Below are 9,274 nucleotides of genomic sequence, written 5' to 3' on the forward strand. Positions count from 1 at the left end.
TGCAGCCAGCAAATCTGCAGCAACCATGTGATGCCGTCATGTCAACACGGACCAAACTCTGTAAGGAATGTTTCCAGCAACTTGTTGCACCAATTTAGAATTAAGGCAATTCTGGAAGCAAAAACGGCTCCAACCCAGTGCTACAAAGATGCAGCTGATAGAGTATCCAGTGAGTGTCCATGCGCAATCACGTTTTTGGTGGGCTGTTTGTTACATAAACTCTTATGAGCACAGTACTGTGGGAAAAGTTTGATTTCTCTCCACGTAACGCTTTACTGTGACTCTGTGTTTTCGTGTGTACATCTGTTACTGTTTTCCATTCTAAACTGTCCCAACTGGGGATCGAGGAGAACAAAACTGCACAGCACATGTTCGTCCTTCCCCCAGGTCCATGCCATCCCTTGTTCCTCCTTTCTCTGCTCCCTCCCCCTTTTCCCCTCTCTCCAGCTTTTTCTCCCAGGTCCAGTGTGGAAAATGCAGCATCACTGAAACCACCACCGCTGCTCTCCAAGTCTCCTAAAAAAAAAAAAAAGTAACCCTACCCTTCTCTTTTATTCTCTTCCTTCCCTGCACAGCTCTCCCTTTTTTTTCTGCTCTCTCTCTTCCTCTCCCTGCCAAACTGCTCCACCCAACTCGCAGAAGTTGAAATACAGTCACAGACTTTCTTTGTTAACTTGGTATCCTCTTGATTTAACTTCTCATCAGACACATTTGCATGTGTTTGCCATCTCCCAGTCTGTCTGCCTCTGTATGTCACTGATCAGACCATAAGTGGGAGGAGATGGTTAGTCAAACTCCCAAGAGATGCAACAGAGGACTCTTTTCACTTTAGAGGCAGTCCCTTACTCCCTCCGCAAGTCGGCCACAAAAATCACCAACGTCACACATTTTAAATCGTATCATTATGATTTAGAGCCATTGGGATCTAAGCTGAGCGTTGTAACTGCTGACTAAACATCTTCTCAAATCAAGAGCAAGCCTTTGTCAGAGATGAATGAGGGATCCTTCTTCTTGTTCAGTTTAAAATGCACATGTGTGATCATCTATGCACTAGTCATGCATTCAAGAAGTAAAACAAGATCATTTATATCCATGGGCATAAAAGTTACACAAAAACATTGTGACAATGACGACTGGTCAATACCAGTAAAGATTTCTACACACAAAAACAAAAAACAAAACAGGGGACTTACCATGACTTCAGTCAGGAATTCCTACGTAGTCTTCGGGTCCTTTCCTGAATTCATTTCCTCTGCGCATTCTCCGCAAAACTTTCTCTTTGTCTCAGTTACAATAATCAAGCTGCAACTCCTTTACTTTATAGGTTCGTGTCCCCTTCAAAGCTCGCCTTCTGTAAGATTTCGGCACTTGAGGAGCAGCTCTCCTCCCCTCTCTTTCCCTTCCACTTCCACACTGTCTCGCTGTATTTCCCAGCCTGGGAATGTCCGAGCTGCACTGCTTCCCCCACCCCTCCTCTCTCCTGCCCGGCAGTCCCACGCACCCCACACCTCCCTCTCCTCTTCCTCCTCTCACCTAACAAGAGAACTACAGTCCCTCTCTCTCCTCTCAAACTTTCCATTTCCCCCAGTGGTAACTTAAATGAATGCACAATGAAAAACCGTTACCCCACCCAGCCACCAGCCACTAGAAACCTCTGATGTTTTATTGTGAGCTTCTATTCTAAGGGCAGATAAGCTAAGTGAGTCTGTGTGCAATCAAATGTAATCTCATGGAAAAGTGTGGGCTTCTCATCGAAAACACTCAGATATTAAATGGAAGCGTACGCACATGTTCAGTGCATCACTGAGGGGAGAAATCCCACCCAGCTGCCCTCCCCTTGACACATAAGCAAATGCCAGTGCAATTTGATAAGTGAGTCAACAAATAATGAAAATTCCCAGGTAGCACACTGGCAGCTGAACCAGTGGGCTCAGTTTAGGGCCCATCCTATGTACAGTTCAAACTTTTAGGGGGGCTCAGCTCCCAGTCAATGTAGGTGTTTCACATTTGCAAACCTCAATTCATTTGGATAAACTTTACAATGCTACCTTCAGAAGCAAACTAATTTGTCAGATGGCCTATTGCAATGTCCAAGAATAATTCAGAGTGAATAATCAGGGATTTCAATACAATCCACCCGTTTTAAGGTGGAGCCTTTAATTATCAAACCCGAGGCAAAGGCTCAGAAGTTAAAGAAGTATTTGTGGAAAAGTGGATACGATGAGAAACATGCACAACATTATTTCAGTCTCTTAACCACAAACCCCATGATATACAACAGCATTATTCAAGTACTGACACTGGAAAAGCTCCCTGCCACTTCACAGATTTGCACACGAAGTAAAGTGGCAATAGAGTTGTTTTTAAATGAATAAAAAACCCTCCGTCTATGCACACTCAGCACAGAGCATCATGTAGCACATTTTCACGAGTGGAGAATACATTTGTAGCTCCTCTTCCTCTGTCTCTTCCTCACATCCCCCGTGAGCAGTGCTTTAAGTGGCCCAAAAGAGGTGCCGGTACTCTATTCTTTTTCCGCCTCCCCTGAGGTAACAACAACTATATTTAATGGGTTTTATATACAACAGTCAACAGACAACCTTATACAAAATAATAAATCATTTTATTAGTTTGTGGATTTGCTTGAGCTAGAAAGAGCTACTGAACATAAATAAAATGTGCAAAAAGGTATTGAAATTTTTTTTTAACAAAATGTACACAAAATAAATTATAAACTAATTTGTATTTTGCTCTCTCTTGAGTCCCTGCTGGTATCAGCAGCAGCACTTGTAAAGTGTACCTGCAGAGCTTGGTAGTTCTCCCATACTACTTTCACTGTTCTCTCACTTGAAGCAACCCAACGCACTGATAAAACACGGCCTATCACAAGGAGACGTTGTCCAACATTGTGAGCACTCTCGGTTAACTCCCTTTGGTTTTTTGGTGATGCGAGAGGGAGTAAAGCTGATCTAAGAATATTTTAAAGTGGTTGATTCCTCCTACCTCCTTCAAAACATCACAAACTGCCAGTTCCAGTCTGTGATTGGAACAATGCCAGACAAACAGGTAAGGGAATTTGGAACAAAGCTGCGCAGCAACTCCTGCTTTCCTCCCAAGCATCACTGAGGCTCCATCACAAGCAAATGCCAACAAATGTTCCTGTAGGTAGTGAGGGTCAAAGCCATTATTATGAAGACATCCTAACAGTGCTTCAGGGATGTCCTTTGCTGTGGTCCCCTGCAGCTCAATCAGTTCAAAAAATATTGTGTCTGGATTTTCAGTGGAAATAGCTGACCGCAGGCACACGACAAGCACAGACTTTCCACTTATTGTAGTGGATTCATCAATGAGCACACACAATTTTCTTTCATTCATCACTATGTCATTGACTACCTTCTTTTTCATTTCAGCTGCAATGTGATCCAGTATATTTGCACATGCGTTATTAGAGTGCAAAACTCTGCCCATCTTGACACCATTTAAGACTTGCAACTGGACATCTATTGGCATGTCTGTAAAGGGACGCCCATGCTTGCCAATCTTATAAGCTGCTCTAAACACATTGAAGTTGAAGCGTAGTCAGCCTTTCTCATATCTTCAATGTGTTTTTGCATTGTATTTTGTGTTGCCTTCTCTTTTATTTCAACTGCTTTCTTGTGATAAATTGAGTCTCTGTGCTCTTTTATTTTCTTTCGTAGTGAGTTTTGTTGTGCAGCCTTGTCCCTTCCAAAAGACGAGATTAAGCACCCACTCCACTCCTGCGACACTCTCTGCCCTTGCTGCATGTCCACGCGAGCACAAACTTGACTACACACACTACAACCCAACTTTTGATTTCTGCTGATCAGCCACTTGTAATTTGTGGAGAAATACCGGACTTGTGCTTGGGACCAACATTCTGGCCACTCATGCTCGCTAACGCGGCTGTTGTCATCGGTAGAAATGGTGTCATTCTCGTCCTCGTCGTCGCAAAAAGTGCCGTCGTCCGCGGCTGCGGCAGTAGTGCAGCTTTCATTAGCTTGCGTCTGACCTGCAGCGATATCATTCTGGCTCGGTGGGGTGTCAGCCAGCGAGTCCTCTGATTCTGACCTTGTTCTTTTACTACTCAGAGTCTGAAGCCAGGAGAGCATATTAAGTGTTCATTGTTTTTGTATTTTAACCGAGCAGCTGTTTGCGCGTTTTACACACCCTCTCCGGACCACGTTGAGTTGTTGACATGACAACGGCAAAAGCGACGCATGCGCTTTTCACTTGTAAAACACATTGGTGTACGGGTAATGTAGTCTCTGCTCTCGGTGGGACGAATTAGGAAGCGTGCTTGTGAAGGGCGCTCTGAAAAGCGGCAGCGCAGCCAAACGATTATAACAGATGTGCAAATGAGAGTACCGGTACGCTAAAAGCACGTTCTGGGCGCATGGAGAGGTGGCGGTACTCTCAAGAGCTATATTTAGAAGTGGCGGTACTGAGTACCGGCGCGTACCGGCCCACTTAAAGCACTGCCCGTGAGGCCTTGTTTGTTGTTGGTACTTCTGTTCAGCTAACATGTCGTTAATTTCAGACACTTTGCAGCATCTATTTTTTAGTCTTTATTCTTTTCTCTCAGCTTTCTACCTCCAGCTTTTCACTACTTCCACCTAACTTTTTCTACAAGCTGAGAAGGTGTGGGAGGAACCGGTTTGCATTAAGAGATTTGATTGGGCAATCCAGTGTCAGTAATGAAAATGAACCAATAGGCTGTTGTACAGCCGGTGCACATTGGCCCACAGGGAAAGGCCCTGTATGGCAGATAAGCAGCCCTGCTGTAGACCAAACATTACCCACGTGGGCCCAGCCTACAGTACTTTGATAACCGAATAAGAGTTTAATTCAAATCATGCTGCATCTAAATTTAAAGTTCTCCCTAATACGAATCTCTCTATATAAACTTCTTGACTCAGAGTCATCCAGAACAAATAATGCTGGATATATAAACCACTATAGACCTGCCGGTGATTAATTAAGCCTATAAATCATAATGGGGGTTATTTCTCCCCCGAAGTTTATTCACTTTGAGGATGAGCAGAATGAGCTAAATTAAAAGTCAGCTTTGTTTAAGGTTTGGATCACATTTTAGCTTTGAGATGACTCACAGTTTCTCATATGTTTTTACTGGATCTTTTCACTGAAAAAAGCACCGCACTGGTGGTTTTACTGTGCTTAATTTAACCGTAAGGGTTTGTGTTATGGATCGAGGAGGAACTATCTCAACCACTGCATCAGCGCCCCCCTGTGTTGTGTGTATGATATTGCAATTATGGAAAACCAGACAACGATGAGGAGCAAAGCGACACTGTACTGCCAAAGTATTCTCTCATGTGCCTTCACATGCACATGAACTTGAGTGACATCCCATTTTTAATCCATATTGTTTAATGTGAACATTTAATATTTGCAGCTAAAACAGCACCAACTCTTCTGGAGAGGCTTTCCACCAGGTTACAAGTGTGTTTATGGGAATTTTAGATCATTCGAGCACGTTTGTGAGGTCAGACATGGATGTCGGAATGAAAAGTCCTGGCTGTGCTCTGACTAATCCCAAAGTTTGTTTCTTTTTTTCTTTTTTTAAGGCTTTCAAGTGTTCCACACCAAACTCACTCATCCATGTCTTTATGGACCGTTTCTTGCCCACTGCTGTGCAGTCATGTTGGAACAGCAGGGAGCCATCCTCAAACTGTTCTCACAAAGTTGGCTGGATGAAATTGTCCAAAATTGTCTTGGGATGCTGAATCATTAAGAGTTCCTTTCAAACTAAAGGGCCGAGCCCAACTCCTTAAAAACAACCCCAAACGTTGGTGACCTCTGTGTTCTATGCCTCAGCAACTGCTGACTCCGCTCTGTGATTTTACGTGTCCTACCACTTCATGGCTGAGTTGCTGTTGTTCCCAGTTGCTTCCTCATTGTTATAATACCAATAACAGCTGACTGTGGAATAATTAGTAGCAAGAAAATTTCACATCTGAGCTTCTAAGAGCGATGCCGTTCTTTCACAGACGTTTGTAGAAACAGTCTGCATTTTGTACACCTGTGACCATTAAAGCAATTGGAACACCTGAATTCAATAATTTAGTAATTCTTCAAACTAAAACTAAACTGAAATCTAAAACTTGATGTGAAAAAACTTGTTAGCTTATGAAAATAAATATAAATGAAACTAGACATTAAAAAGAGAAAAGAAAAACTAACTGGACTAGAAAACTAAAATAAAAACAGTGAGGAGATATTTTTAGTCTTTTTAATAACACACGTAATTGTGTTATGTGTGCAGGCCAGAAAGACTTTAATGATCTATAGATGAAATAATATTAATACTAATTATAATACTAATAACGATAATGATAATGATAACAATAGTAGCAATAATATAATGCACTACAAATTAGAGGAGTGTCATTTCAAAGGAGTGACTGAGCTTACACCTGGCAGAGACACCAGGCAAGCAGGACAGGCAGAACCAGTTCAGGCCATTTTCAAATGTTGGGTGTGTTCGTCGTCACTCATTTTATGTTACACACTTGTCAACACATATTACTCACCTGTTCCTTTTAAGCTACATGGCTGTGCCACACCTAAAGTAATGCTAGATACAATTGAAAGAATTTGACCTTTTGATTTGCGTTTACATTTCTTTCTATGTGCAACTGTTTCAAAGCATGCCCTTTAGAACTGGATCATATAAAACAACAACAGCAGAAATATTTAGACCATGACATTTTGCCTTATTCTGCCTCTGTGCATCACTACAAAAACATTTCAGAACAGACAGTTGGGATGTAACTGACCTGCACGCTTTCAGTTCAAATTCAACAAAAATCCTGATTTAACTGTTTGGGAATCACAGCCAGATTCCATTTGGTGCAGAAACATCCTACAGAACCTTCCACGGAATAATTTACATCATTACAGCAATGAAAGGCATCAAATTAAAACCTTGTTTAGTCTTAAAAACATGCATTTCAGTATACACAATACACACAATAATTCATTGAAAACCACTCGCTTCCTCTTAGGGATCCTAGGACGGAGCAAAATATATAAACACAATGCTTATCATAGCCTATGAAGTTTAACCTGTTGTACTCGAGGAGTTATTTATCATCTATGGGATGAGTTGTGTTTGCAACTTAAAGCATGTATTAACTTTGTCATTACACTAACTTACACTAACTTTGTCATTGGTAGATGTATATTTTTTAGCTAAGAGGACAAAAAAATCTATTTATTCATGAAGGACATAGCAGTACACAGAAAATCCTGGTTTTCCCCCAGGATATAAATGCAGCACGAGTTTGTGGATGTGTGGTTTGAAAGTCTCAAACGTCGCTCATACCACAGTGAAGAAAAAACCACCAGCACAGTGCAATTTAAGCATTTAACATAAGATAGCCTTTTATTTCACTATTTACAAAGACTTTATAATGTAGAACTCAGTTCGTCATAGGGTGAAGAGGAGACAAGCAGAGGGCCGAGGTGGCATCCGGCTGGAGGTTAAGATCCGATCCAATCCCCGCACAACAACTTCTTTAAACAAGTCAATAAGCCCTCTTCACCTGTCTCAAGAGCCAACACACACACACACACACACACACACACACACACACACACACACACACACACACACACACACACACACGCACACATGCACGCACGCACCAAATGTGCACCAGGAATTAACTGTAATTAACCACATTTTTAAAAAAGCTAAGCCAATAGCCACACCCACGTCTGGTTACTGTCATATCTGCTGAATCAGGACTTTATTTAGAGTCTGTCTGACAAAGTGAAGCAGGCTAAAGTAGAACATCATGACACAATCTAAAGAAACAGGTGAAAAACAAAGTTATTGACAGCTATCAGTCTCAAAACGGTTACAAAACCTTTCTCAAATTGTGGGACTGTTTAAACCACAGTGAGCGCTTTTATCCACAAACAAAGAAAACCTGGAACAGTGGTGAAGCTTCCCAGGAATGACCGAACTACCAAATGAGTCATCCAGGAGGTCACAAAAGACCCCAGAACCACATCTAAAAAATTGCAGGCCTCACTTGCCTCGGTTTAGGTCAAAGTTCATGATTCAACAATAAGAACGAGACTCGACAAAAATGCTGTCTATAGGAGAGCTCAGGGACAAAACCACAGCTGAGCCAGAAAAACACAAAGGCTCGTCTCACATTTGACAAAAAACATCTTAATGAAGCGCTTGGATTTTGGATAAAGTTCTGTGGACTGATGAGACATGGAATGATTGCTCTTGTCAGATTACCTAGCCCGAATACTACAGAAACTGCTGATCTACTGATTTTCCACAGAAAAATCTCAAAGGTTTACAGAGAATAGTCGGAAAAAGATCAAATATCCAGTGAACATCAGTTCTTTAATGAGAATGCCTGGTTGATGTGCTACTTTGAGCTGACAGGAAGGCAACAGGAACTCAAATAACCATTTTTTTGGGTTTGGTTTTATAACAAATGTATGCAGAAGAGCATCTCTGAACCACTAACATGTCAAAACTTTGAAGCAGATTGACTACAGCAGCAGAAGACCGCAGTGAGCGCTGCTCCTGTCAGCTATGAGAAAACCATTACTTACAATGACGTCAGTCAGGAATTCCTACAAAATCTTCCTCTCCTTTCCTGGATTTGCTGCCTCTACACAATCTCCACAAAACTTTCTCGACCTACATCTAATCAAGCTGCAAATCCTTTATTTATTTAGTAAGATTTCAGCGCTCCTCTCTTCCACACTCTCCTGCTGGATTTCTTAGCCTGGAAACGTCTGAGCTGAACATTTTCCCTCCTCTGCCCAGCAGCCCCCCCCCCTTCTCACCTAACAAAAACACCAGAGTCCCCTCACAAACTTTCCCCCAAGTGCTGTGAGGTTCTTTAACCTCAGTGGCAGATGCACTAACAGAAAATTGTTGTGAATACTCCCTTAAATATTAACTGCAGCAATGCCTGCACATGTTCGGTGCACTACAGACATGATTCATGTCGTATGCCATGTAACAGACCTGTAGGAGAAAAATAAGATAATGATTTATAAGCCTATAAATCATGCTAACATTAATTAAAGAGTTTTACTGTAACGTTTTGTAAGTATATTCAGTCAGAATGGGGTAAATCAAAAGTCAGCCTTGCCTAAAGTTTTGGATCACTTTTTAGTTTTGAGATGACTCACAGTTTCTTATATTTTTTATTGGTTCATTTCACTGAAAATAGCACCGCAATAGTGGCTTTGC

General features: G+C 41.7%; 1 pseudogene; it reads right to left on the minus strand.

Moving 5' to 3' along the window:
- Positions 1-2,494: 2,494 nt before the first annotated feature.
- LOC146714380 (E3 SUMO-protein ligase KIAA1586-like) lies at positions 2,495-4,247 on the minus strand (annotated as a pseudogene).
- Between the last annotated feature and the right edge of the window lie 5,027 nt (positions 4,248-9,274).

The sequence above is a fragment of the Copadichromis virginalis genome, linkage group LG3 (genome assembly GCF_057382275.1).
Source record: "Copadichromis virginalis isolate Kocher_CV1m ecotype Utaka linkage group LG3, C_Virginalis_male_GT1.1, whole genome shotgun sequence".
Classification (NCBI taxonomy): Eukaryota; Metazoa; Chordata; class Actinopteri; order Cichliformes; family Cichlidae; genus Copadichromis; species Copadichromis virginalis.